The sequence below is a fragment of the Megascapheus bottae genome, chromosome 10 (genome assembly GCF_031878675.1).
Source record: "Megascapheus bottae isolate mThoBot1 chromosome 10, mThoBot2.hap1, whole genome shotgun sequence".
NCBI classification, from domain to species: domain Eukaryota; kingdom Metazoa; phylum Chordata; class Mammalia; order Rodentia; family Geomyidae; genus Megascapheus; species Megascapheus bottae.
In genome coordinates this window covers 64,842,253-64,868,564 of record NC_143518.1, presented here as the reverse complement: position 1 = coordinate 64,868,564, position 26,312 = coordinate 64,842,253, and the positions used below count along the sequence as shown (strand labels likewise).

General features: G+C 40.2%; 1 protein-coding gene and 1 pseudogene across 1 annotated transcript in view; one reads left to right on the top strand and one right to left on the bottom strand.

The window, feature by feature from the left end:
- The window catches only part of Smyd3 (SET and MYND domain containing 3), a 323,227-nt gene that overhangs the window by 45,579 nt on the left and 251,336 nt on the right, over nucleotides 1-26,312 (top strand). The window lies entirely within an intron of this gene.
- Nucleotides 5,522-6,476, bottom strand: LOC150058624 (THO complex subunit 7 homolog; annotated as a pseudogene).

Sequence of the window (26,312 nt, the reverse complement as noted above, 5' to 3'; positions counted from 1 at the left end):
CCTCCCAGCTCTGGAGACCTCTGCAGCCTCGTTCCAGTCCCGGGAGCATGGGGTTTAGAGAACACATTTTCCTCTGACAGGATTTAGACTTTTGACAACAATTTAATCTTGCTATTGGCAGAATGTATCCAATTTTTATTGCCAAAATGGAAATTGAGTTTTTTTCCTAAATTTCACCTATGCACATAGGTGTCTCTTGTCAAATGGAAGCAGATCAGGCATAGGACATGCTAGGCGGCAGGGCTAGTGAAGGTACTTTAAGAATGGCATTCCCATACTTTGGTGCTTGAGATGTGATAACTAAGGCAAAGGGAGTTTATGTTGGGTACCCAGCGGGTGAGGGAGCTGGCATTTAAACCCAGTCTGGACAGCTCTCTTGGAGTGTGAATTAATAGATGGAAAGCCAAATACATTTTTAGAAAATCTATATTATTAAATAATAATTATATTTGTGAACTTCTACTACATAGTCTTAATACATATCAAGACTATTAAGTAAAATCTTCAATTCCTCTGACCTATTATTATGTGATAAAATATTGTCCAAGTTCAAAATGAATCTGTCCCGTTAGAGATCAAATTTTTGATGCCTGTCATTAGTATTTTCTTTAATTTTTAAATATTTTTATTGTCTTTAAGTAATGGTACAAAAAGTTGCCATTCAACCAAGTAGTTTATGAATTATCATGTTTCCAATCCACATCCTTTCTCGTTTTCTTGAATTTTGTAGAAGTCATTGAATTTTTGACTTTATTCTCTGCCCTTCTGCTCTTCATTTACCTGCCTCCTCTTAACCGCCCCCTGTTTCAAATAGTATTTTTATATTAGTTAATGCTCATGCTAAAATGATGGTTGGTTTAAAATCTCTCCAATATTGGAGACTGAACTCAGTACTTTGAACTTGCTTTGCAGGTGCTCTACTACTCGAGCCCTGCTTCTAGCCCTTTTGCTGTGGTTACTTTTGAGATTGGGTTTGACTTTTTGCCCGTAATACTGAGATGACAGGCATGCCCCACCATAACTAGCTTTTTCTGTTGAGGTGACATCTTGGAAATTTTGTTTTTCTTTTGGCCTGGACTGTCGTGGAACTGTAGTCCTCCCAATCTTTACCTTTTGTGTGGCTAGGAGTATAAGCATGAGCCTCTGGTGCCCATCCAAAATGTGACTTTCTTATATTTGGGGGTCAGATGGTTTTCACTGATTTTCAACTACACTTCTATAATATAAATTAGTGGAAAATTTTCCTTATTTGAATTTGAAATTCACATGTCTGACTACCAAACATTGGAGAGGCGGACTGTACTCAGCAAACATGGAATGTGTAATGTGTGCCAGGCCCTGCCCTAGACGAATCTATAGAGATGAAAATAATGTCTGTCTTCATATTTATGTCAGCAACTTCTTACTGCATACAGTTTTCTAAAAGGATTATTTTTCATTAGATATTCATGGCTTAAAACAAGACTAATAATTCTGAGAATCAAATATAGTACATATGTTAGAGTTGTGTTATCTGCAGACTTTTGTATTAAGTGAAAGCGTGGATAAATAATTTGGTCTGGTAAATTTTAAGTGCATTTGGACTTCCCTTTGACAATGGAAAATATTTGCTTTTAAGAGATGTTGGTAGGAGCAAGGTGGTGATTTATGTCAAATTAAACACAAGTGTTAGCAGATGCTAGAAAACAAAGCTTACTCTTAGTCTTTATTAGCCAGTTTTTGGCAAGGAAGGCGGGTAGGGGGAGATTATGAACCTCACAGAATGACAGTTAGCCCATGTTTGTGATCTTGGGAGACTCCACCTTGGTGCCAGGCGGCCACATGGAGACATGACGCTACTGCTGGTCCCAGGAGTGCAGAAGGACTTGTGAGCTCCGTGCTTTCTTTGTTCTGTGCGTGCTGAAGTCACTGCAGCACTGGCTGCACATCACTGCATGTCCTCAGTGGCTTCCCTGCGGTGACGGCCCTGCCCCAGGGGAGGCTGATGGTGACAAGGAGTGGGACTCTCCACCAAGAATTGATGTGGAAGGATTCACAAATTATTTACAATGGATAATTTTCTGTTGATTGATTTTCTACTCCAGCTACCAAATTAAGCACCTACATTACCCTAGTATATATATACATTTCCTCTTGCTATTTCCTAATCAGTGATTGGACCTTTAGGAAGGTGTTGTGGTGCCTGAAACCCCAAATGTGCTGTGGTTTTTGTTTGTGCCTGGCTTGTGTGTGGAAGATGTCAGTTGTGAAGATGAAGCAGGAAGGATTGCTGGGAGATTTCCGTGACTACTGTAAGTCCAGAGCACTCCTCCTAGCCTAAGCTTTTGATGTTGTAAGTGTGGAAATTATCTTTTTGTCTAGTCTCATAGAAGCAAGTGTCATTAAGGGGCCAGTGGGGCAGAATATTTGAAATTAGGAACTTCTTGGTCAGCTTGAGACCAGCTTGCCATGACAGCCTGTGTGAAGTTGGATATGAACAATAGAGTCACTTACAGGGTAGCAAGGATGCTTCCTCACGATGGTTGGCAGGCAGGGAGGAGTAAGGCAGGAGAAGGCAGGGTCTGCACATTTAACAGCTTCCACGCCCATGTCCGCTGGAGTAGAGACTCTGTGGTCCTATCTCTTTTGAGATAGGTGAGAGCCCAGGAGAGAGTGTGGGGAGGGAGGCAGATTGCTGCAGCATCAGGCTTGGTTCTGCTGGTACTTTCTGAACACTTCGGTTCTAGGAATGTGATTGCTCAGTTTTGCAGTCTAAGTATCTTGTTACATCTTAGGATAAAATTATTTTTTTTAATTTTTATTTTAAAAAGGTGGTGACTGACCCAAGATTACCCTTATAAAGTGCAGTCTTACCTTCAGAGCCCACAAGTTTGGCCATATTTTCTGTGGGGCAAAACAGCTCTGTGTACATTTAGTGTTTTTAGGAATCCGTGATGCAGCAGAAGAGCCACATGTTTTGATCTTTGTGTTCAGGAGGAGAGGTTAATTGTAGACATTCCTGGGAATGAATTCAAAGGCTAGGTTTAGAGGAGGAGGATGGTGGAAGGTTTGAGATCTGGGATTGTTCATTCCTTAGGGGATAGAAACCAGATGGTCAGTTTACTTTCAACATTTAAGAGCCACAGTAAACCAGACTGATTTATTCTATATTTTTTTCCTTTGTTTACCAATCCTGGGCTTGAGTGCAGGGCTGAGCAATGTCCTTGGGCTTTCTCAAGGCTAGCACTTTACCACTTGAGCCAAAGCACCACTTCCGGCTTTTTTTTTTTTTTTACTATATATGTGGTACTGAGGAATCAAACCCTGGTCTTTGTGCATTCTATCACTAAGCCAAACTCCTGATTTTATTTTCTAGATAGGATATGTCGACTATTTAGTTATTTTAGCCATGAATGCATTTTACCATTTTACCCGTAGCATATGTTGGAACAGAAGTCTCATCTGCTAGAAGCAATATTAAAAGTGCTTACATAACAGTAATATTGATACAAAGGAGCTTTCATATCCAAACAGAGGTTAGCAACTGCACTTCATTTATCTTCATCTGTCTGAAATGCCAGGAAAAGAGATGCTGCAAACTAAAGGTAGGTAAGAGGAATATAAAAATATATGTAGCCTTTTGAGGAACATAGAAGGTTTAGATCCCTATCTTATATTTGTCTTTATGATCTGTTACTTTCTTGCTGTATGTATTTAGCCGCTATATATGGGTCTACAAAGCTGTACATACTTAGTCCACATAAAAATGTTTTTCAGATCAATTGATTTTGAGATATACTACAAAAATAGAATAAAATTTAAAATCTACCTCCTCTGTCCATCGTCTTTCCTTAATAAATTTCAGGTTCCAGTAAAGACTAGTAGTGTAGTATGTTTCTGTCCTCTGATATGGGAGTCTCTTCTGTTTGACGTGTGTGTGTGTGTGTGTGTGTGTGTGTGTGTGTGTGTGTGTGTGTGTGTTGGTCATGGGGCTTGAACTCTGGACCTGGACACTGTCCCTGAGCTCTTCAGCTCAAGGCTACTGTCCTACCCTTGAGCTACAGTGCCACTTCCTGTTTTCAGGTGGTTAATTGGAGATAAGAATTTAGTGCTTGGGCTGGCTTTGAATCGCGATCCTCAGATCTCAGCCTCCTGAAAAGCTAGGATTACAGGCGTGAGTCACCATGCCCAGCTTCTATTTGAATTTAAAAAAAAATTGCAAACAACTCTTTATTCCATTACTTTTCTACTAAAAATGGATTTTAAGGAACCATAGGGAAAAAACATAACAAAACACTTAACCACATTTCTCCAGTATCACATGCTAAAGCAAGTATTAAAATACTAAAATTTAGGAGGGGGTAAGGGGAGGGAAATGGGGACAAAAACATGAGAAGGGGTATCAGTGTGTGAGAAGTAATGCACCCTCTATTGGGCGAATATAACTGTAACCCCTCTCTTCATTAAAATAAAATAAAATTTTAAAAAATACTAAAATTTAATACTAGCATTTAATACTCAAGTATAAAATACTTAAGATTTATCTCTTAAATTAGCAATCCCCAACATCATGGAACCCTTTCCCACAAGGAATATACAAGTATGCATATAGTTTATAGGTTCTGAGTCCCCCAAAGTTCATGGACTTTACTACCTCATGTACATACCAGAAATGCCACCTTCTTACAGTCTAACTTTCTTTATAAAACTATCAGTGTTACCAAAAACTACCTAGAGTTCTAAGGAACAAAATCATGCAACTTTAAATGCATTTAAAGTTTTAAATGTTATTTCCTACTTTTTTTTTTTTTGCCAGTCCTAGGCTTGAGCTCAAGGCCTGAGCACTATCCTTGGACTTTCTCAAGGCTAGCACTCTACCACTTGAGCCTCAGCACCACTTCCGGCTTTTTGCTATGTATGTGGGGTACCAAGGGATCGAACCCGGGTCTTTGTGCATGCTAGGCAAGCACTCTACCACTAGGCCAAACTCCTGGCCCCCTACTTTTAATACTAAACATTGAGGTGGGTACTGGTGGCTCAGGACTACAAACTGCCCTACTCAGGAAGCTGAGATCTGAGGATCACAGTTCAAAAGAATCCTGAATAAAAAAATCTGAAAAACTCCCATCTTCAGCTAAACAGTAAAAAATTCTGGACCGTAGTCATGGCTCACTCTTGAGCAAGAAAACAGAGCAAGACCAGATAGCCCTGAGTCCTGAGTTCAATTTCTGGTAGCAACAAAAAGAAGAGGGTGGGAAAAGATTAAAAATACAGGCTGGAGTTGAAACTCACATGGTAAAGTACCTGCTCAGCAAACACAAGGCCCTAAGTTCAAACTACAGTACAGTAACAGAAAATCCCTCATTTCAATAGAACCAAATATATACTGAAATCATTTTTGTGTGAATATGAATGAAATGTAAATATTTAAAACTAAAATATTTCACTGCCAAAACTAAATATTTCAAGAATATAACGAATTCTAAACATACCACAGCCCTGTAGCTATTTTAATACCCTTGGGAATGAGTCCCTAGCCTGTCTATGACTTAGGTTCTATATCCATGAAAGCTTCTTCACCTTCTCCCTCCAACTGCTTCTCATCACTTTCCAATGTTTGCTGAAGTTCAGGGATAGTACTATGAAGAACATGAAACTGTATGCATCTCAATTCCAGCTTATCTTCCACACTTTATTTAATATGTGAAAGAGCCTCTAGTTCCTTTAATGTCTGATGTCTCTCTGGATGACGCTGGATCACTTTTGCCACAGCATCATATTCTTTGTGATTCTTCCATATTCTTTTTGCCTGAAGAATCTCCTTTTTATACTCAGCAATTTTTTTATGTGCTTCAGCATTGTTACCTTCTATTTCTTTTTTTAAAATTTTAAATTTTTTTGTATATTTTTCATTGTAATTAATTTTATTGTAATTAATTTTATTCACCAGATAGAAGGAGCATTACTTCACAAACATTGATACCCTTTCTCATGTCTTGGTCCCCGTTACCTTCTATTTCTTTGTAAATCTTTTCATAATTTTCCATCTCTCTGCGATTTATATCATACACTAGCAAAGTTTTTTTTTTTTTTTTTTTTTTGCCAGTTCTGGGTTTGAGCTCAGGGCCTGAGCACTGTCCTTGGGCTTTCTCAAGGCTAGAGCGCTATCACTTGAGCCTCAGCACCACTTCCGGCTTTTTCTATATATGTGGTACCAAGGAATTGAACCCGGGTTTTCGTGCATGCTAGGCAAGCACTCTACCACTAGGCCAAACTCCCGGCCCAGTAGCAAAGTTTTGCCCATTGAAAATTCACATTGAGAGCAGGTGCTCTGCATATATTGGTATTAGCCATATCCTTCTTCATGGGAGCCAGAGTTGTACCATTTAACAAAACTTTTCACTAGCAGATTAATTAATTCTCTGATCATCACCTGCACTGTCTGCATCAATTAGGAGACGTTTTCGTATCACTTCATCATCCATTGAAGTTCCCATGGTGTCTTCAACGGTGTCTTCCCGGTGGCGGCGAAGGTCCTTCTATTTGACTTTTTACTGACTAGTTAATGCTTTTCCTGAGTGTTCAGTGGGCTCATGTCTTGGGGCTTCTTTTCCTGCTGTCGTGATGTGTTTATGCTCAGGAATCAAAGCTTCCTCCCACTGCTTTGTTACTGTGTAATTCTTGGCTATTCACAAAGGTGTGTATGTGTAGTTGCTGCCTTCATTGGCAGAAACTGCATGTATATATTTTGCTGGCATTCTTGAGCACTTACTCTGCGTCAGAGACTGACTCTAGATTTGAGGGCTATAAACTTGGGAGCATCATCATTCCTTATATTAAAGGTGCTACTGTTATAGAGGAGAAGCTAGGTTTAAGATGCTGTTCAGACTTGGTGCTCAATGCTAGCTACTTAGGAGGTTTGTGGTTAGAGTTCAGGATTTAGCATAAAGAAAAGATCTAATACCAGGAATATCACAGTCTACTCCAGCCCTGGCTAGAAAAGTGAGACAGAAAGTAAAGAAAGTAAAGCAGAGGTCAGGAATTTGGCCTAGTGGTAGAGTGCTTGCCTAGCATGCACAAAGACCCAGGTTCGACTCCTCTGTACCATATACATAGAAAAAAACCAGAAGTGGTGCCGTGGCTCAAGTGGTAGAGCTCTAGCCTTAAGAAAGCCCAAGGATAATGCTCAGGTCCTGAGTTCAAGCCACAGGACTGGCAAAACAAAACAAAAGCAAGAACAAAAAACACCTGGTTTTTGGCTGGGAGTGTGGCCTAGTGGTAGAGTGCTTGCCTAGCATGCAAGAAAACCCAGGTTTGATTCCTTGGTACCACATATATAGAAAAGCTGAAAGCGGTGCTGTGGCTCAAATGATAGAGCACTAGCCTTTAGGGAAGCCCAAGTCAGGCCCTGAGTTCAAGCCCCAGGCCTGGCATGAAAGAAAGAAAGAAAGAGAGAGAGAGAGAGAGAGAAAGAGAGAAAGAAAGAAAGGCAAGCATGCAAGCAAAGCAGAAAGGGCTAGAGGTATGCTTTGAATGATAGAGTGCCTGCCTAAGTAAGCATGAGGCCCTGAATTCAAACCCTAATATGACCACACATAAAGTGAAAAAAAATGAAAGGAAAAATATTGTAGTGTAGTATGGTCAGTTTATAACAGAGCTTTGTTCATCCATGCAGTAAACTCACGTATAGCATTACTTGAATGTGGTGATTGTGATAATCTGTGGAATGTTTCTAACTACAGCGCTTGTCATGCAGTAGGCTGTCAAAAAGTAGCAGCCAATGTTACTCATAAAATACAGTGAGTCCTCAAGACAGAAGAGAAGAAATTCTTTCTGGGCCAGTTCAGTGATCAATCTGGTGAGGTGGGCCATAAGGTAAGCCAGCTGCACCCGCATCTGTGTGGTGTGGAAGCCCATGCTAGAATTTGATTCTCAAGAGGGTCTTTGCAGTGACTTGAAAATGCTTTGAATTCTTTCCTACAGTAAGAACTGCAGTTCTGCAATCTCACCTTCTGGTCTAACTAACAACCAACACTTCTGTGACCTGGTGGTATGATTTGAGTGGTGAAGTCTTTTGCAAATAAAAGTGGGGAATCTCACTGGGAACCTGTAGCTCATGACTGTAATCCTAGCTACTCAGAGGCTGAGATAGGAGAATTGCAGTTCAAAGCCAACCTAGGCAGGAAAGGCTGTCAGATGCTCCATTTAACCCCCAGAAAATTGGAAGTGGTGCTGTGGCTCAGTGTGGTAGAGCACTAGCCCTGAGTGAAAAAGCTCAGGGACAGTGCCCAGGCCCTGAGTTCAAACTGTATGATTACCAAGAAAAGAAGAAAAAGAAGAAGGAAGAAGAAAGAAGAAGAAGGAAGAAGAAGAAGGAGAAGAAGAAGAAGGAGAAGAAGAAGAGGAGGAGAGATGGAGTAGGATCCCAGAGGAAGGCATCTTTCCCCTGGTATCTATATTCGAGCCATCATTTCCTAAGGTTCAGTTGTGGAATGCTGTTAGGGGTTATAGCATCTTATTGATAAGTGTGCTGATGGAAAAGAGGAAGCTTGCATAGGTCACTTTAATATCAGCATAAGTTGCAAGCAGAATATTTTTTCTTTATGAATATGTAATTGACATGTGCAATCCAAATACAGCTTTTAAATTTCAAGGCACAACAGATAATTGACAAGTTGAGGTAGATATATGTAGTAATTCTTAATGAGTGAAACAGAAGATAAACTGTAGATGAGTGATCGGTCCCTTTTTTTGGTATAGTAGAATAGGGCTTTCAGTCAAACTGCTATTTGTATGAACTATTATGCTAAAATAATCCTGAAAATATGCATTTCTTGGCCTTAGATACTTGTTAGGGTTTGTAGTATTTTATTACCATATTATGATTTCAAAGCTGGCTATAAAGACAAAGTATCTCTAGTAACAGTTTGCATATGAAATGTCAGTATTTAACTGGACACTAAATCATTGCTTCTGGCCCTTAATTTTCAAGAGAAACAGCTTCCAACTACAATACATGTTCTTTTGTTATTTTAGTTGATTTAAATGGCCTTTTCTTTGTATGAGATGTATGGGGTTGGTATTTATAAGACTTGGATGCCAACTTTTCAGAATGACATGTATGTTGAATTCAAGGGTTCTGCATATTATGCGTTAGTGAGAATAAGCCCCTAAATAGATAAATTTGTTGTTTTCTTGATGTCCCAATACCTTGTTTTTTTTTTTAAATTGTAATGTATAGAGGGGTCACAGTTATATTCGCCAGATAGAAGGTATATCACTTCTCTCACACTGACATCCCCTCTCATGTTTTTGTCCATATTTCCCTCCTCCTGCCCCCTCCCAATCATCTTGTTTTCCCCTCTTCCCTTTCCTATTTCAAATAGACAAATAAACGTATATATAATATACCAGGTAACAAAGTCAGATACTGTAACAATATAAAATTAACCAAAGGGCAACAAAAGAGAAATAACATGCTACATTAAGAACAACAATCACATAATACAAAACTTGTTTCTACATTCTGAAGATCCTACATGGCCTTACGTATCTAGGTTTTGAGCTATTGTAGTCCTCTGCTACGAGAGTCCTGGGTTTGCACTAATTACTACAAATGAGGGAAATCATTGAGCCTATGTTCCTTTGGGTCTGGCTTACTTCACTTAATATGATTTTTTCCAAGTCTTTCCATTTCCTTACAAATGGGGTGATGTCATTCTTTCTGATGGCAGCATAGAATTCTATTGTATATAAATACTGCATTCTCTTGATCCAGTCATCTACTGAGGGGCATCTGGGTTGATTCTATATCTTTGTTATGGTAAATAGTGCTGCAATGAACATTGTTGTGCTAGTGGATTTAGTATGTCCTTGTTTCTGGACGATTGGGTAAATGCCAAGAAGTGGAATTGCTGGGTCATAGGGGAGCTCCATGTTTAGTCTTTTGAAGAATTGTCATACTGCTTTCCATAGTGGTTGAACGAGTTTGCACTGCCACCAACAGTGTAGTAGTGATCCCTCCTGGCCACATCTCCATCAGCACCTGTTGTTATTAGATTTCTTGATCATGGCCATTCTAACTGGAGTGAGGTGGAATCTCAAAGTTGTTTTGATTTGCATTTCTTTTATGGCTAGAGATGTTGAGCATTTCTTCATGTGTCTATAGGCCATTCTTATTTCTTCTTCTTCAGAGAAGACTCTCTAAGTCTTTGGCCCATCTTTTAATGGGATGGTTGTTTCTTTGAAGATTTGTTTTGGAGAGATTCAATTTTTTTAGCTGTAGATATATTTTAGATATGAGACCTTTGTCTGTTGTATAGTTATTGTTGTATGGCTTTCTAGAATGTAAAGGACCTTTATGATGAAAACTTTTAAAATCCTGAAAGAGGAAATTAAAGCAGAACTGGAAAAGCTTCCCATGCTCCTAGATTGGAAGAATTAATATCGTGAAAATGGCAATCTTGCCAAGGGCTATCTACAAATTCAATGCAGTACCCATCAATGTCCTGATGTCATTCTTTAAGGAAATAGAAGAAACAATCCAAAATTTCATATGGAGTAATAAAAGACCCCATATAGCAAAAACAATTCTTAGCAGAAAGAATAGTGCAGGAGGAAAATCAATACCAAACTTTAGACTATTACAGAGCTATAGTAACCAAAACAGCTTGATACTGGCACAAGAACAGGCCTGAGGACCGATGGAATAGAATTGAAGACCCAGAAATCAACCCACAGACCTATGGCCACCTAATCTTTGAAAAGGGAACCAAAAAAATAGAATGGAAGAAAGACAGCCTCTTCAACAAGATGTGAAGGCAGAACTGGTTAAGCACTTCCAGAAAACTAATGTTGGATCCTTCTTTGTCACCCTGCACCAGGATTAATTCCAAATGGATCAAAGACCTCAAGTTTATAGCAGATACCCTGAAAACTTTACAGGAAGGAATAGGAGATACACTAGGTCTCCTTGGCACAGGTCAAAACTTTCTTAATAAGACCCAGAAACACAACAAATTAAAGCAAGTTTGGACAAATGGGACTGCAACTAAAGTGCAGCTTCTGTATGGCAAAGGACATAGCTAGCAAGTCCAATACCTTATTCTTTATCTTCTAGTACCTTCCTTTCTTTTTGATGCCCGGTACCCTCCCTGGTTCCCTGGTGTGCCCTATTCAGCAGGTCCTCTATGCCTTTGAGTGCTGCATCTAGGCATCTGTCCAACTTAGACCTAAAGATTAAAAAAAATTGTCTTGACTGAACATATCATCCTTTGTAATAGTACCTAAACAGGATGTACAATAGTGATTTGCATAGCTTTTACACTGTGTTGTGTTGTATTGTATCATATTGAGCATATTGTATCTTAAGTATACTGCAGATTAAAGTGTATAGGAGAATGGGTATGGTTTGTGTGTAAATACTCTTCCATTGGTGTAAGGGCCCTGATGAACATTCCTGGATTATGTATCTATGAGAAATTCAAGAAGGAATTCCTGTAATTGCCAAGGAATGGCTATAATTGTTCAACTAAAGATTTTTTAAAATAATTTTTATTGTGATTAATAGAAGGGTTACATTATATTCACCAGATAGAAGGTGCATAACTTCACAAACATTGATACCCTTTCTCATGACATGTTCCTCATTTCCCTCCCACCCTCCCCCCGCTTATCTTGACTTCCCTCCTTTCCTATCCAATTTCAAATAACCAATTAAGTACATACAAAATATATCAGAAGATTTGTATGTTGAATATAGAATGATAAATGATTCGCATTCCCCTATTTATAGAGGTGTGTGATGCACCATGTGCAGACTTTTACTTAGCAGAGTGCTTCAACTTCCTCCTTCCTTCTCCCCTTCCTCCTTCTTCTCTTCCTCCTCCTCCTCCTCCTCCTTCTTTTTTTTTTTTTTTTTTTTTTGAGATGCTGTTCCTGAGCTTTTGAGCCACTGTTGGTGTCCTTCTCGGATGTCTAGAAGGAGGTAAGGTGGCGACGGAGCCCAGGAATAATCCCCGGAACACAGACTCCGGAGACCAGACTCTGGGTGCAGATCTAACTTTATTTTAGAAAATGTGCTCGCTAAATACAGATTGCGTAGTGGCCACCACATCATCAAGTTGGGACGTTCCTGAATGGTGTCCTGAGACATGCCCCACTTGCTTCAGGTGGGAGGAGCCAGGCGCCCTCTGGCCCCTGACTGCTTGTGTCACTGAGTGTGCACATGCTGAAGCACAGGTGCAAGCAGCGGGGCTCCTACATCACTAGCTAGGAGCCCCCGCAAGCCACCACTCCGTTTTCTATTTGGTGGTTAACTAGAAATAAGTCTCATGGACTGTTCCTGACTGGGCTGGCTTTGCAGTGTGATCCTCAGATTACAGATATGAGCCACCAGTGTTCGGCCCATTTCAAACTTCTTATATCTTTTTTCCCTTGATACCACACTGTCTTTTTAAAAAATTTCCACTTGTGGGCTTGCCTGCTTGATATTCTAAGTTTTTGACTTTACTGATAAATCAATTGCAAAGACCTTGTCTCCCACTTCCTCTGTAGTTGTGGAATAGAAGCTCCTGCATGTAAGGGTAGCTCTTAGTAATCTTCCACCCTGTCTGACTGGCTTTTTGGGATTTGTTGAGTCCTGTTCTCTGCATTTGTGTAGATGCAAGAGGCATTTGTGTCTTTCCCGACAAGAGCCTGACATGGCCTTAAAGGATTGCGCTATGGTGCTCCCCAGTGCTCTTAGGCCCATTCTCACGCCTCTGGCCCATGTGTGTTCACCCATGAGGGCCTGTGAGCTGCTGGACTGGTTCTGGAACCTGCTATGGCGTCAGAAAGGAGTAAGGCAGTTTTATTTGGTGTGGGAAGAAGCTGGTGCTCTGAGGTGCTGGTAGCAGACAGGCTACTTTGCCTGGAACTGTGTCCCAGGCTTACTCATGTACATTGAGCTTCTTCTTTTTAACTAATGAACTTCCTCTTGCTTTGTGTATGTTCTTTTGTATGTGACAAATTACCACTAATGTAGTGCCTTAAAACAAAAAGTGTTTGACTTATCTTATGGGTTCTGAGGTCAGCAGTTCAAACCCAGTTTAGCTGGGTCCTCTGCTTAGGGTCTTACAGGATTGAGAAGAGTCCACCAGCTTCACTTGGGTTGTTGGAAAAGTTTATTTCCCTATGTGGTGTGACTCAGAACCCTGGCTTTGAAGCGGCTTAAGTTTGTCCACAGTTTGTATAGACTCTTGTGCAGTTCTTTTGGTTTCACGTAGGCTTTCTGCATGTGGCCGTTTATCTGATCAGGCCAAGTGGCAAGGTCCCTGTGCTTCCAGAACCCAGCCTGATAGAGTTTGGTATAATAGAGACTATCCACAGGGAGACTCTGTATGGCTGCCATATCCTGTGGGAGAAAGGTCAGTCACAGATCTTGCACTCAGCAGAAGCAAGAGGTGGTAGGAGGCAGAATAGTGGTGGGGAAGTGCTCAGAAGCTGTCTTCCCACATATCCCACTTTGGGGCTGGGGTGGGATGGTAAGAAGGAAGTAAAGGGAAGTAGGCTGGATGAGGGTGACCTCTGGAGGGAGATGTCCCCTGGGCTTTGCTCAGAACGCTGCCCTCTGGGTGGCACCAGGCACAGTGAGCGCCTCATGTGGTGCTAATTGTTCACCTTGCAGTTTCATCCTTTCTCATGTGTGTCTTCCTGGTATCTTTTCACTTAAATAAATGGTTTAAGTGTATCATTTTATTTGAAAGAGTATTAACAAATATATATGCCCATGTAACAATCACTACCCCAGGGAAGATCTAGAACCTTCTGTCACCTCAGAGTTGCCATGTGTGGATCCACGGCAATCCTTCCACACCTTTGGGCACAGCAGCTGTTGTATCTGCAGCATTGCATCTATGGTCTAATTTTTTTTCCCTGGCTTTCCAACGTCATATAAATGGTCCATGTCATGTAGACCACGCTCTGACTTTTTCACTCAGTGTGGTGACTGGTTTCCTTGCTGCTGATTGTGTCAGTGGTGTGTGCCACCTCATTACTGAGTTCTAGTGTGCTGCATGGGTATAGCACAGCTTTTTCTCTCAACACCTGTGGGTGAACATTTGTGTTGGCTGCAGGGCTATGCTACTGTGAATAAAGCTGTGTGCATATTCATGAGCATGTCTTTGTGTGGACATATGGTTTATTTCTCTTGGATAAATACTAGCAATAAAATCACTGGATTGTATAATAAGTATATTTTTCAAATTATTTTCGAAAGTGATAATACAACTTTGCATTTCTACCAGCACCATGTGATGTGCGTCCATGCCCTGTGTCTTCACTAGTATTTGATGTTGACTTTCAAATAAAACTCCCCACCTGGTCCCTGTGTCTCACACCTGTAATCCTAGCTGCTCAGGAGGCTCAAATCTGAGGATGGACGTTTGAAGCCAGCCGGGGCAGGAAAGTTGGTGAGACTCTTCTTCTCCAGTTAACCACCAAAAACTAGTAGAGCTGTGGCTCCCTGGTAGAACACTAGCTTTGGGCAAAAAAACTCAGGGGCAATGCCCAAGCATTGAGTTCAAGTCCTAGGACCAGCACACACAAACACATATACACATGGACACAGACACATACACAGTATCCAGCCTAGCAGGAGAACAGTGTCATCTTACTATGCTTTTAACTTTAATTTCACTAATGAATGATTTGGAACTTTTTTTTTTTTTTTTTGGTGGATCATGGGGCTTGAACTCAGCCTGGGCACTGTCCCTGAGCTCTTCAGCTCACGGCTACCGCCTTACCCCTGTGCCTGGATGCTATCCTGGAGTTCTTCTGCTCAAGGCTACCTCCCTACCTTTGAGCCAAGCCCTACTTTCCATTTTCTAGAGGTTAACTGAAGATAAAGAGTCTCGGGTCCTTTTGTGCCCAGGCTGTCTTTGAACTTTGATCCTCAGATCTCAGCCACCTGAGTAGCTAAGTAGCTAGGATTAAAGGCATGAGCCACCACGCCCAGCTTGATTTGGAACATTTTAAATGATCTTATTGGCAATTTGTATATCTTATTTTATTAAAACTTGAAGTTCTTTTGAAGTGAAGCGGCCTCAGGCATTTTACCTGAAATGCTGCCATCCTCTGTATGTAGTTGTTCATCTCTGTATGTAGTGTAACATCCATATATTAAGTGCTGCCCATATAATAGTCACTTTCTATACATTGTCTTGTAGTTGCATCTTCATATCATCCCTAAGAGATCACTAAGTACACTGAGACCTAGAGATATTAGCTAACGTACTCATTGTCACCTAGCCGATAAAGAATAGAGCTTGCAACCAAATGTCTAACTTGTGGCTGTATTTTTGGCCAGTAGCAGGTAAGCCACAGGCCCCCAAGTCCCAGCCTCCTTCCTTCCCAGCTATCTGGTGCCAACTGTCACAATAGCAGAAATGAGCCAGTATAACAGAGATGGCCAGGCCTACAAGGTCTGCCCTCTGTGGAAAGGGCTTGCTAGCCCCTGCTCTTGTGTCTCCTCGAGGAATAGTTTCTGTGACATTCAAGGCACCAGCTCAAGCTCCCGTTAACCCAGCTTCCTACAGAAATACCCTAGTGAGAATGGATATTACGAAGAAAACAACGATAGATGCTAGTGAAGATGTGCCCATAGGGAACCCTAATATACTGTGTGCTATAAAATTGACTTGTTCAATCACTCTGAAAAGTAGTATGGAGGTTCTTTTAAAAAATTAAACTTAGACCCACTCTGTGATCTAGCAATTCCATTCCTGGCCATTTATTCAAAAGAGCACAAACTAGGACACTATAAAGCCATCAGAACAATCATGTTTACTGTACTATTCACCATAGCCAAATATGGAATCAGTCTAGATGTCTCTTAGTGGATGAATGGATCAGGACAATGTGCTAAATATATACAATGGAATTTTACTCATCCATTAGAAACAATGATATTGTACCATTTGTCAAGAAATGGAATAACCTAGGAGAATTCATATTAAGTGAAGTAAGTCAGACCCAGAGTGACTTCCCTTATGTGGGGAAACAAGATTTATCTTATAAACATACAAGTAACTGTGTTTCATAGTATGCAAGTGTATACAGGTGTATTAACTGAAACTCAGTCTATTCAAGGAAGAACTCAAATAGAGTAATCCTACAAAGGCAAAGTCAAATTTGGATAGAATAAATGCCAGAAAGCAGGTACTTGAAAGAGCTGGGATGGAGTCAAGGGAAAAAGGGGTAGATGGATAAAAGTGGAGAAGGGAGAATGCGATCAAGAATTCAGTGTGTATACTGCAAAATTAAGGATGAGAGAAAGGGTGGATATGGGAGGGTGGGGTGAAAAGGTTTAAGAGGTGACATTGAACAAGATACATTGTGTTCTAAAACTGTTCAATGGCAACTCTTTTGTATATCTACTTAAAAATAAGTTACAAAAATTAAAGAAAAAATACAAAATACCATAACTGAGACAGCAGTAGTATCTGCCAGATGTTCTAGCTACCAGTGATGTTGAATTTTCTTTGTAAATGTAAGCGTGGTATTCTTTATCCTACTGCAAGCCTTTGTCATTTTTCTGTTTCTGAGTTAGCATTCTTAGGATACTATTTGAAAAATTAAATTCTGAAATACCCAGAGCATAAGAGCAAGACTGAGATTTTAGTGTGGCTTTTCCTGTTCATTGGATTGACTTTCATAGTGGTTGTGTCTGTCTGTGTTGAGGCATTTTGTTTTACAGGGTTTATGGGCTAGTCAGGAAAATTTGGATGAGGGGGATTCTAAACTTGAATTAATGAACATCTTGAGTTACAGAATTTTAGAAACTCGATTGCTTTCAATTATGTATACTAATTTAGTTATTTTAAGGCACAAAACAAATGTGCATGTTTGGAGAATGGAGTCCATGGCATTCTGTAGCAGCGGCTTGAGGCAAAGCTCCAGAACAAAGCACTGGTTGGACTCAGAGTGCTCACATTGCGTTTTGCATTACATGAGTGCACTGTTTCCATAAAATCAGACATTGTAGGAAACCCAGATGTGAAGCTTAGAATATGAAACCAAAGGAAGAACACATCAGAGGTTTGTAAAACTTAAATAATAGGGAACTAATTAGTTGTGGGAATCATGACATGTTCTCTGACAGTAACCTTGAAACTTCATTTTCTGTCTAATGACTCATAGAAACCACAATAAATAAAAAAAAAAAGAAACCACAGTGTGTTTCAGAGCAGAGCAAGTGTTGGGTCCCTTACCCTTTAGATTTGCTATATCAGATTATACTGTCTGTAAAAGTTATGCTTAGATAAAGGGATGAACTCTAAAACGTCAGTGAAACCAACAATCAGATCTCTGAAAAGGTCAACAAAATGTTGGCAAACTGTTAGCTCCAAAGATTAAGAAAAACAGAACTCAAATGACTAAAATCAGAAATGAAAATGGGGATATTATTATTGACAATAAATGAAAAACTTTTAGATGAACAATTATATGTAAAGAAGCTAGATAGCTAAATGAAAACAACATATCCCAGAATTAAAAAAAATCTACCAAGACTATACATGAAAAAAGGGAATATAACTAATAATAGTCCTCTAACTAATAATAGGGACTGACTCAGTAATAAAAAGAACAGTCCTATAACTAATAATACAGACTGACTCAGTAATAAAAAGAACTTCCTAGTAAGGAAAACCTTGATTTGTTATTTCCATGGGTTAGTACGTGATTATTTGCGTTCTAGGTTCTCTGGTTAATAGTTATGCTTGTGCTACATTTTTTCTTTTTTTTCTGATGTTGGGATAGAACTCAGTGAGTTGCACATGCTAGGCTAATGATATCTCCTTCTGTCTTAAGCATATATTCAGCTCTTTCTGCTAGTTTGTATTCATCCTATGCAAATTTATTTTAATACTGCGCTATTTCATCTTTAATCAGGCAGGCAAATATTCTAATAAAAACTTTCAAAGTGACTTTTTTATTGCCAAGAACTAAATATATATTCTGTAACTTTGGGAAAAGCCATTTGTCAGGTTCATAAAACTACACAGAATGACTCATAAATAAAGATGCCCTAAGAGAAGGTGAATGAAAGAGATTTAAGAGGCTGTGGTAAATGAATTAGAAAAGAAAGATAATATTTTTACAACATGGAATTACAGTTCGTTTTGAGTTTTTACTTGAAAAGTCAACTTTTCTTTCTCATTACTATTCTGAAGAATTTGATATTTCTCTAAAATTATACAAGTTTGAATAATAATGAAATTATTTGGTGATATTTATTAATTATCCTGTACCAGATACTTTTGAACATACAAGGAATTCATTAATGTGGCATATAAACAATTTACTTTAGCAAGTATATTAGTAGTTCAATTTCTTCTTCTTGGAGTGCAGAGGAAGGAGTTTTTAAATCTGTTAGAGTAGTTTGGTTATGACATTGAGCTGGTCTTGCAAAGATGAATATAAAATTATATCATAGGAAAAAGGAAATTGAGTATGAAGAGAAAAGCATGATATTCCCAGTAGAATACCCCTTCCCTTCCCCCCCTCCCCCCCCCCCCCGTCAGTTGTGGAGCTTGAAATCTTGTCCTGAGTACTGTTCCTGAGCTCTTTTGCTCAAGGCTAGTGCTCTACCACTTTGAGCCACAGCTCCACTTCTGGATTTTGAATGGTTAATTGGAGCTAAGAGTCTCACAGGGACTTTTCTACCCTGGTTGGCTTCAAACTGTGATCCTCAGATCTCAGACCCCTGAGTAACTAGGATTTCACGTAACCCAGCTTAGAATTCCCCTTTGTCCTTTGCAAAAATTGGTTTATGATGAGAACCTTTACTGGATTATAAGCTAAAAATTCAGTAGATATTGGCTGTTAAGGATAGATTAAAATAGTTGTAAAAGAAAATGAGTATATGATTCTTTTTGCAATTTGGCTTTCACTAAACAGAAGTGAAAAATTACTTAGTACTCTGAGAACAAATGGATTCTAAACTCCAAGTCCTAAAGAGAGGAGTTACTGGTATTTGTTTTTGTAATAGCAAATCTACGGATTTTAAATGTAAAACCTTGCAAGAGATGAGCTGATGTAAATCAGAAACTTCTCAAGCTCAAATGCTTGGATACAAATCCATTGTCTCACTAACAGGACGACGACGGTCAGTGTGACGAGGGGAGTGGTGCTGCTCCTTCATGGAATCTGACTTACAGTCCAGCTCCCAGGAGTACTTTCTGTGGAGCCTTCGGTTCATCAGGAGGCCCTCACAGGCCTTGTAAACAGGTTTATGGAGGCATGTGGAGGGTACTGATAGGCTTCTGACAGCTTTATTCCTTCTGTTCATTTGCCATTTCTCACTGCTTCCTGTTTACATTGACCCCTGCTGATGGGGAAATATCCCGAGAGTTGTCATCCATGAGAGACCCCGTTGTGGTCTGCAGCCTGCTTCTCTCTACAGAGATACAGCCACTGGAAACTGATGTGAGCCATTGTCAATAAAAGAAATAGAAGAACTAGCAGATTCATTTCCAAAAGCATACTTCCCTTCATAATCACCGTTATATAAAAAACACTCTTCTATACTTTTCACAGCCAGGTCAAAATCTTTTGGATATAGAACTTCTTCACCTAATAATGAGATCGGTTCTGTGTTCATGATATTATTAAAATTAAGTAACCAGATCTGTGAAAAGGTTTTATAGCATTGTAAGTACTTAGTAAATAAGCTGTCGATATTGTTGCCATTGTGATCATCACATGTCTATGTAAATATGTCTACTTTTCTTTTACAGCAGAGCCAATAGCAGTAGGAAAAGGCAGAAGACTAGCTGCTTCAATCTAGAGCTTGGGGATTTAAGAGGACCTGCAGTGTGGGCAGGGAAATGTGTGATCATTCTGGGATGTGCTTGAAACGCATGTGTGGCACTGAACCAACTTTCCTAAGACATCTTGAATTCGTTTCATTACGTGTAAAAGGTGGTAATTAACGCCATCCTCTCTGCCCAGCCTCCTGCCAGAGGACGCAGCCTGGTGGCTGGGAAGGCTGGTTGGAGGAGGCATTCCCGGCATTCCCTCCTCAGTCACCTGCGTTTCCTTATGGGCCACCTCAGGACATTGCCAGAGTCCAGGGGAGGTGGTGCACCTCCACTGCCCTGCTTCAGGTCTGCGGATCCACCCCGTGATGGAAGAGGTTCCATGTCCCTCTCTCTTAACGCGGTGTCCCTATTGGCACCTTTGCTACCGTACTGTACCTGGGCCAAGGGTTGGCATTTAAAAATAAATGATATCTGATACATATAGGAGGGTGGAGGGATCATGTCTGTGTGCTGTTTGCAAGTGAATTGGGCATAAAAGACACACATCTTGATGTGCTCAGAGCACGTGTGACTGCACCTTGCTGTCTTCTCTCTTACTGGAAGTGTGAAGTGCCAGTGTTGACTAGCTGCCATGGGCTTCCAGGATGCTTATAACTAGTGAGACAATTTCCCATTTCAAAAGTATCCTTCCAACGTGTTTTAGTTGAATTAGATTTTTCCTAAAGGTCCTGTAATCCTGGGCCAGATATCCATTTAAATATTTGAAGCTCAGCAAATCTTCATTGAGAACCAAATGTGGTTTCAGCATGGGTCAGGATGTTGGAGGTTTGATGGCTACACAGAAGGTTGGGAGTGATGTGCTGAGCATAGGTAGGGCTTGACAAAAACAGGGAGAGCCTTAAAGTTTTGTTAAAGGAAGAACAACGTTCAAAATGTGTTCTATTTAAACTGGGAATATTAATGTCCTCTAAGGTTGTTTCTCCATGTGAAAAAAGAATAATAAAACCCAATTCAGAGGGATTGTCATGGAGGTTTCGTGCATTAAAGTATGGCAGTATGCCCAGGTACTTAAACTTACATGATTAATGGAAAACAAATCATGTATTTTCCCTTTTTCTCAAGCACGGTGAAGGTTTAAAATAGGATTTCATGTCAATGAATGGGACGTGGGTTGTCCCGTCTTTGTATGTGAGCTTTACTGATGATCCAGAGAGCTGTTGGACTGCCACACCCTCGATTGTCATAGTGTCCCTCAGTTACTTGATTCCATGAAGTGATTTTGCATGCAGATGCCTGCTGTACTAATGACAGTGCTGGGGAAATGAGGGGAGCCAGTAGGGTTCTATTATTGAGGAAATTGAGGGCACAGGAAGAAGATCTCTTCCTGTAGAGGTACTAGAATTCCATTCTACTCACTGTGCAGTTCTCACAGCTTTTCCTTGTAGTTGAGAACCAACAGGTTGAGAGCTGAGTGAAGCCAAAGGAATACAGTGTGTATATATGACATAGACCATCATGGGCCCATTTGTACAGCATTGCTTGTGTTAAAGGCGGGGCAAAAGTCCCTTCTCTTTCCTATCAGGAAGGGAATAAAACCTTTTCTTTCTCTACTTTTAGACAGTGGTAAACTGATTTCTTCTAGTCCTTGTTGCTGTGTTTTGTTTTTTTTTTTCTAGCATGATTTTTATTTATTTTTAGTTTTATTTTTGCCAGTCCTGGGCTTGAGCTCAGGGCCTGAGCACTGTCCTTGGACTTTCTCAAGGCTAGAGCTCTACCACTTGAGCCATAGCACCACTTCTGGCTTTTTCTATGTATGTGGTACTGAGGAATTGAACCCAGGTCTTTGTGCATGCTAGGCAAGCTCTCTACCACTAGGCCAAATTCCCGGCCATCTGGCATTATTTTATAGAAGAAAAGCTGTTTTCACTTTTGTTAAGGGTCAGGTTAGTAATTTGATGTCAAATTTGTTTTGTTTTGTTTTTGAGATAGGCTTCTCCATCTCAGTAGGGCTTTGAACTTGAAGTCCTCCTGCCTTTACAGTCATATACTAGTAATATATTTTCTTTTCTTTTTTTTTTTTTGCCAGTCCTGGGCCTGAGCTCAGGGCCCGAGCACTGTCCTTGGGCTTTCCTCAAGGCTAGTGTTCTACCCTGAGCCACCGCACCATTTCTGGCTTTTTCTGTGTATGTGGTACTGAGGGATCGAACCCGGGTCTTCGTGCATGCTAGGCAGGCACTCTATCACTAGGCCAAACTCCCAGCCCCTATATTTTCATCTTTCTCTGTCTTTTTCTAAAATTTTGATTTCTACATTGACTGTTTTATGTATAATTGTTTAAATCCTGTAGCTTGTATTGGTGACCTTTTCTTTTTTTTTTCTTTTTCTTTTTTTTGGTTTTTTTTTGCTAGTCCTGGGCTTGAGCTCAGGGCCTGAGCACTGTCCTTGGACTTTCTCAAGGCTAGAGCTCTACCACTTGAGCCTCAACACCACTTCTGGCTTTTTTCTATGTATGTGGTACCAAGGAATCAAACCCAGGTCTTCATGCATGGTAGGTAAGCACTTTAACCACTAGGCCAAACTCCCGGCCCCCTGGTGACCTTTTCATATTCGTTGAATTTTTATATATTTGTTATAAGAAAATAATACTATATTCTGGATTTAATTACCATTAAGACATAAAATTCTATAAAGCAACATTAAAATACCATGAGAATTCATTAAATTTCACTACTACTTTCAGGCACGTATTTCCTACACTTTTAGAAGTACTTTTGAGTTACATTGAAATGTCAAGTAACATAAAATGTAAAATATATTTCTGATTCCATATTGCCATCACACAATATTAAATGTTAAACAGTAATTTATCTTACACTGCTGGCAGGCCACAACAATTTTGTGTTAATGAAAAGAGCATTGTCTACTTGATTAGCTCTGTATTCTGTGATAGAATGGTGCATGCTTATTTACTGTGGATTAACAGCCTTGGTTCTGCTAGAACCTACTTAACTATGATGGATATTTGTCATTGTGCCATTTTCATAATTTACACCTGAATCTTATAACTCACAAAATCAAAAATTGTGCAATTTCTGAATATGTATTTGTTTCTTCTAGGAAGAGAATTGTATAATGAAACACATATCATTAGTATTAGATCAGAGCACCTGGAAACTATTGGTAAGTTTAATAGGTGTAGTGAACTCTGGCCACAAATGAATCTGAAAAAACAAAGAAACAAACGCATTAAGTAGATGGAATAAATTTTGGAGCAGAATCAAATAGATTCCTCAGCAAAGAACACATCTATTTTATTATACTTTAGAGGTAATGAAGTTGTATATATCTGTCTATACCATTTACTTTCTGTGACCTCGGACAAATTGCTAATCTCTGTGCTTTCTTTCTGTCTTTAGTTGTTTTTACCCTGAAAGTTGAGTGTAGTCATAGTTAATATATGACAATGTCTTGGTGTTGTTAGACCACACTTCATAAGGGTTAGTTTTTGTCATTACAGCTGGCACGTATCTCTTTACTCCGGTGAAATTTATTTTTTGAAATAAAGGCTTCTCTTTCAATGGGAAAATATGGTATGCCTTTACACTTAGCTTATGTGAGAATTAGTTTTGTAGTCAGTGAGCTTAGCTGTTTTTTTTTTTTTTTTTAATTTAAATTGTAATTTTTGTCAGTCATGGGGCTTGAACTCTAGGCCTGGGCATTGGCCCTGAGCTGTTCAGCTCCACCCTACCCTTGAGCCACAACACTACTTCCTGTTTTCTAGTTATTAATTGAAAATAAGAGACTTAGGGCTGGCTTTGAGCCTTGATTCTCCGATGTCAGCCTCCTGAGTAGCTAGAATTGGAGGCGTGAGCCACTGAGCTCGGCAAGCTTAGCTGTTTTTAAAGTAGGTATACCATGACAACCAAATCTGTCAAGCAGCAATGAAAGACATGCGTATTGGAGTATAAAGATGAGCTTCCAAAGGAGCCAGGGACCACCCCCAGCACCAGCGCATGGGAGAGAGGTCAGGTGCTCACTCAGGAGGGCACTGTGAGTACTGACCAGTCTGTGTTTGAAATTGAGGTTTTGTAAGATTCTTGAAAAGAAGAAATAAATGTCTCTAAATTTACTCTGTAGAGCTTACAGCTGTTAATATAGTCCATAACTGTGCCAGAAGGTGACTCAATTTGGAAGTAAGCTGGCACGACTATCCCGAGGGACCACTCTTGGGAGAAAACCAAGACAAATTTTAGTACACAAGGACAAGATGGCCTGTCTAGGAGGGAAGCTATTCATAGACTATCTCCATGAGCATTCCAAAGCAGACAGCGCAATTAAAGGTGAAGACACTTGGCCCTAGTGGTAGGGTGCTTACCTAGCATGCAGGAAGACCCAGGTCCGATTCCTCAGTACCACGTACATAGGAAAAGTTGGAAGTGGCGCTGTGGCTCAAGCAGTAGCTGTCTAGCCTTGAGAAAGCCCGAGCACAGTGCTCAGGCCCTGGGGATTAAGATGGGCACTGGCAGCTGTGATCCTAGCTGATCAAGAGGTTGAGATCTGAGAATTTACGTTCAGAGCTAGACACAGTAGGAAACTCTGTGACATTGCTTCCAATTAACCACCAAAAAAAACCAGAACTGGAATTGTGGATAGAGCTCTAGCCTTGAGCACAAAAGCTAAGGGATAATACTCAGGCCCTGAGTTCAAGACCCAGTACCATCCCCCCTCTCCTGCTCCTGGGGGAAAAGAAACAAAAAAGAGGACAACAGACTTACTTCAACCATATTTTATTGGAAATACCTAACTGTGTGCGTACACACACCTCTTCCAGTGCCCTCAGGAGATTAAAAGTGGGAATAACTAAAAAGACAACTGTGTAGTATTCATATTAGATGCCTGTCAGGAGCCCAGTCTTAGAGTGATCAGTTGTTCCCATGCTATCTTTCTTTCTTGTGTTCTGAGTGTGGCACTAATAGTGATGCATTCACCACATGTCTTCATAGTTCTTTCTGGGTTTCCTCTGCTGTTCTTTTTTTATGATTCTCTTTCAGTAGTTGTGCAGAAGGGTTTCAGTTCAACACATCAGTTTGTGATTACAGTGCCTCTTGACCAGTGCCACTGCTCCATCGTTCTTCCCCATCTCTTTCAACATGCTCTGTTCTTGATGTCACCTGACCTTAGAGAAATGCTGTGCCTTGTGGCTATAAGGCCAGCCCAGCAAGTACCCAGCAGGACAACTCCAGGACAGGAAAGTAGTCCGAGGAGGAGCACGTTTGATTCAAGAAAAGAAATGCTTAGCTATGAAGTAAGAGGTACTGATGCCGGAAGGGGCTAGCTATGTGCACTCAGCCCTGCAGGAGCCCTGCTTTGAGAAGTGGCTTTGTGAAGCAGTGGAATCACAGCTCCTCTCCCCGACCCAATGAATCAGTTTATACTAACTGATGGACCCAAATTACTTACCCCCAAAATATTGTCTTTGTTTGTACAAGTCCCATGTTAGAAAGGAGCCACTTTGAAATGAGACAGGAATATTTTTAAACCTTATGAAATCTAGAAGTTAGTGCCAGCTCCATTATGTGTTTTGTGACTGACTTTGCCTGTTTGCATTATACTGGCTGGAGGGGTATGACTTGATTTGTGTGGTCAGACTAGGGTGGGCAAAACGGGTAAATCATCAGCCTTGGGAGCTCCAGTCTTATTTTCCTATGGTGGTTTTTCAGTTCTGTGAAGCAACTCCCCCCTCCCCCCCCAGCACCTCATCAGTGACTCAACACCTTGTGTATCCCAACTCTGCTTTTCGAAGAACTGCCTATCTCTTGTATATCAAGATATCAAGGGGGTCTTTGGTGTTGAGGGCCAAGGACAGAGTAAAGTTCCTATGGCTTTACTGACGAAGGATTTATTTAGCATAGGTACCCAGTCCTGGTAGTAATTATCTAGTTGTTATTACTTGGAATTTATTAGAAGAAAAGACTACCAAAAAGTTTCCAAGTAAATATTGTGACCTGCTGGAAGAGTTTGGTTTTTGTGAAGGCAATAGATAGCTCCTAGGTAAAAAATAAGAAGTGTACTTTTTTTTTTCTTTAGGAAGCATTTTGCTATACAGAGGTCATGTATTTGATCAAAAGTAAGGAATCATGAGTTTTTTGCACACACAGTTTGAGATCTGGAGCTGAGATTTTTCCTCCACAGCTGCACATATTTGCCGTTTCTCACTCGGGAATCTGGTCAGCAATTTGTTACACTGAGCAGGTAATTTTTCAGTGTGGTTCCTCTGGGGTTTAGTGCAAAGTCATCCAGCAGATCTGACTTCCCGGCAGCAACCTGAATTCAGATCCATGTCTTTTGAGCCGACAGCTCTGACCTTCAGCTAATGAGGACGTTGCTTACAAAATGGCATTTTGTGTAGGACTATGCTGTATCATATGTGTATCTTAACATATACATCTAACCCAAGATCTTTAATTAGGTGGAAAATTAATTTAGATGTATTTCCCCCATATGAGATTCTGTAATAATGTTAAATAGTGC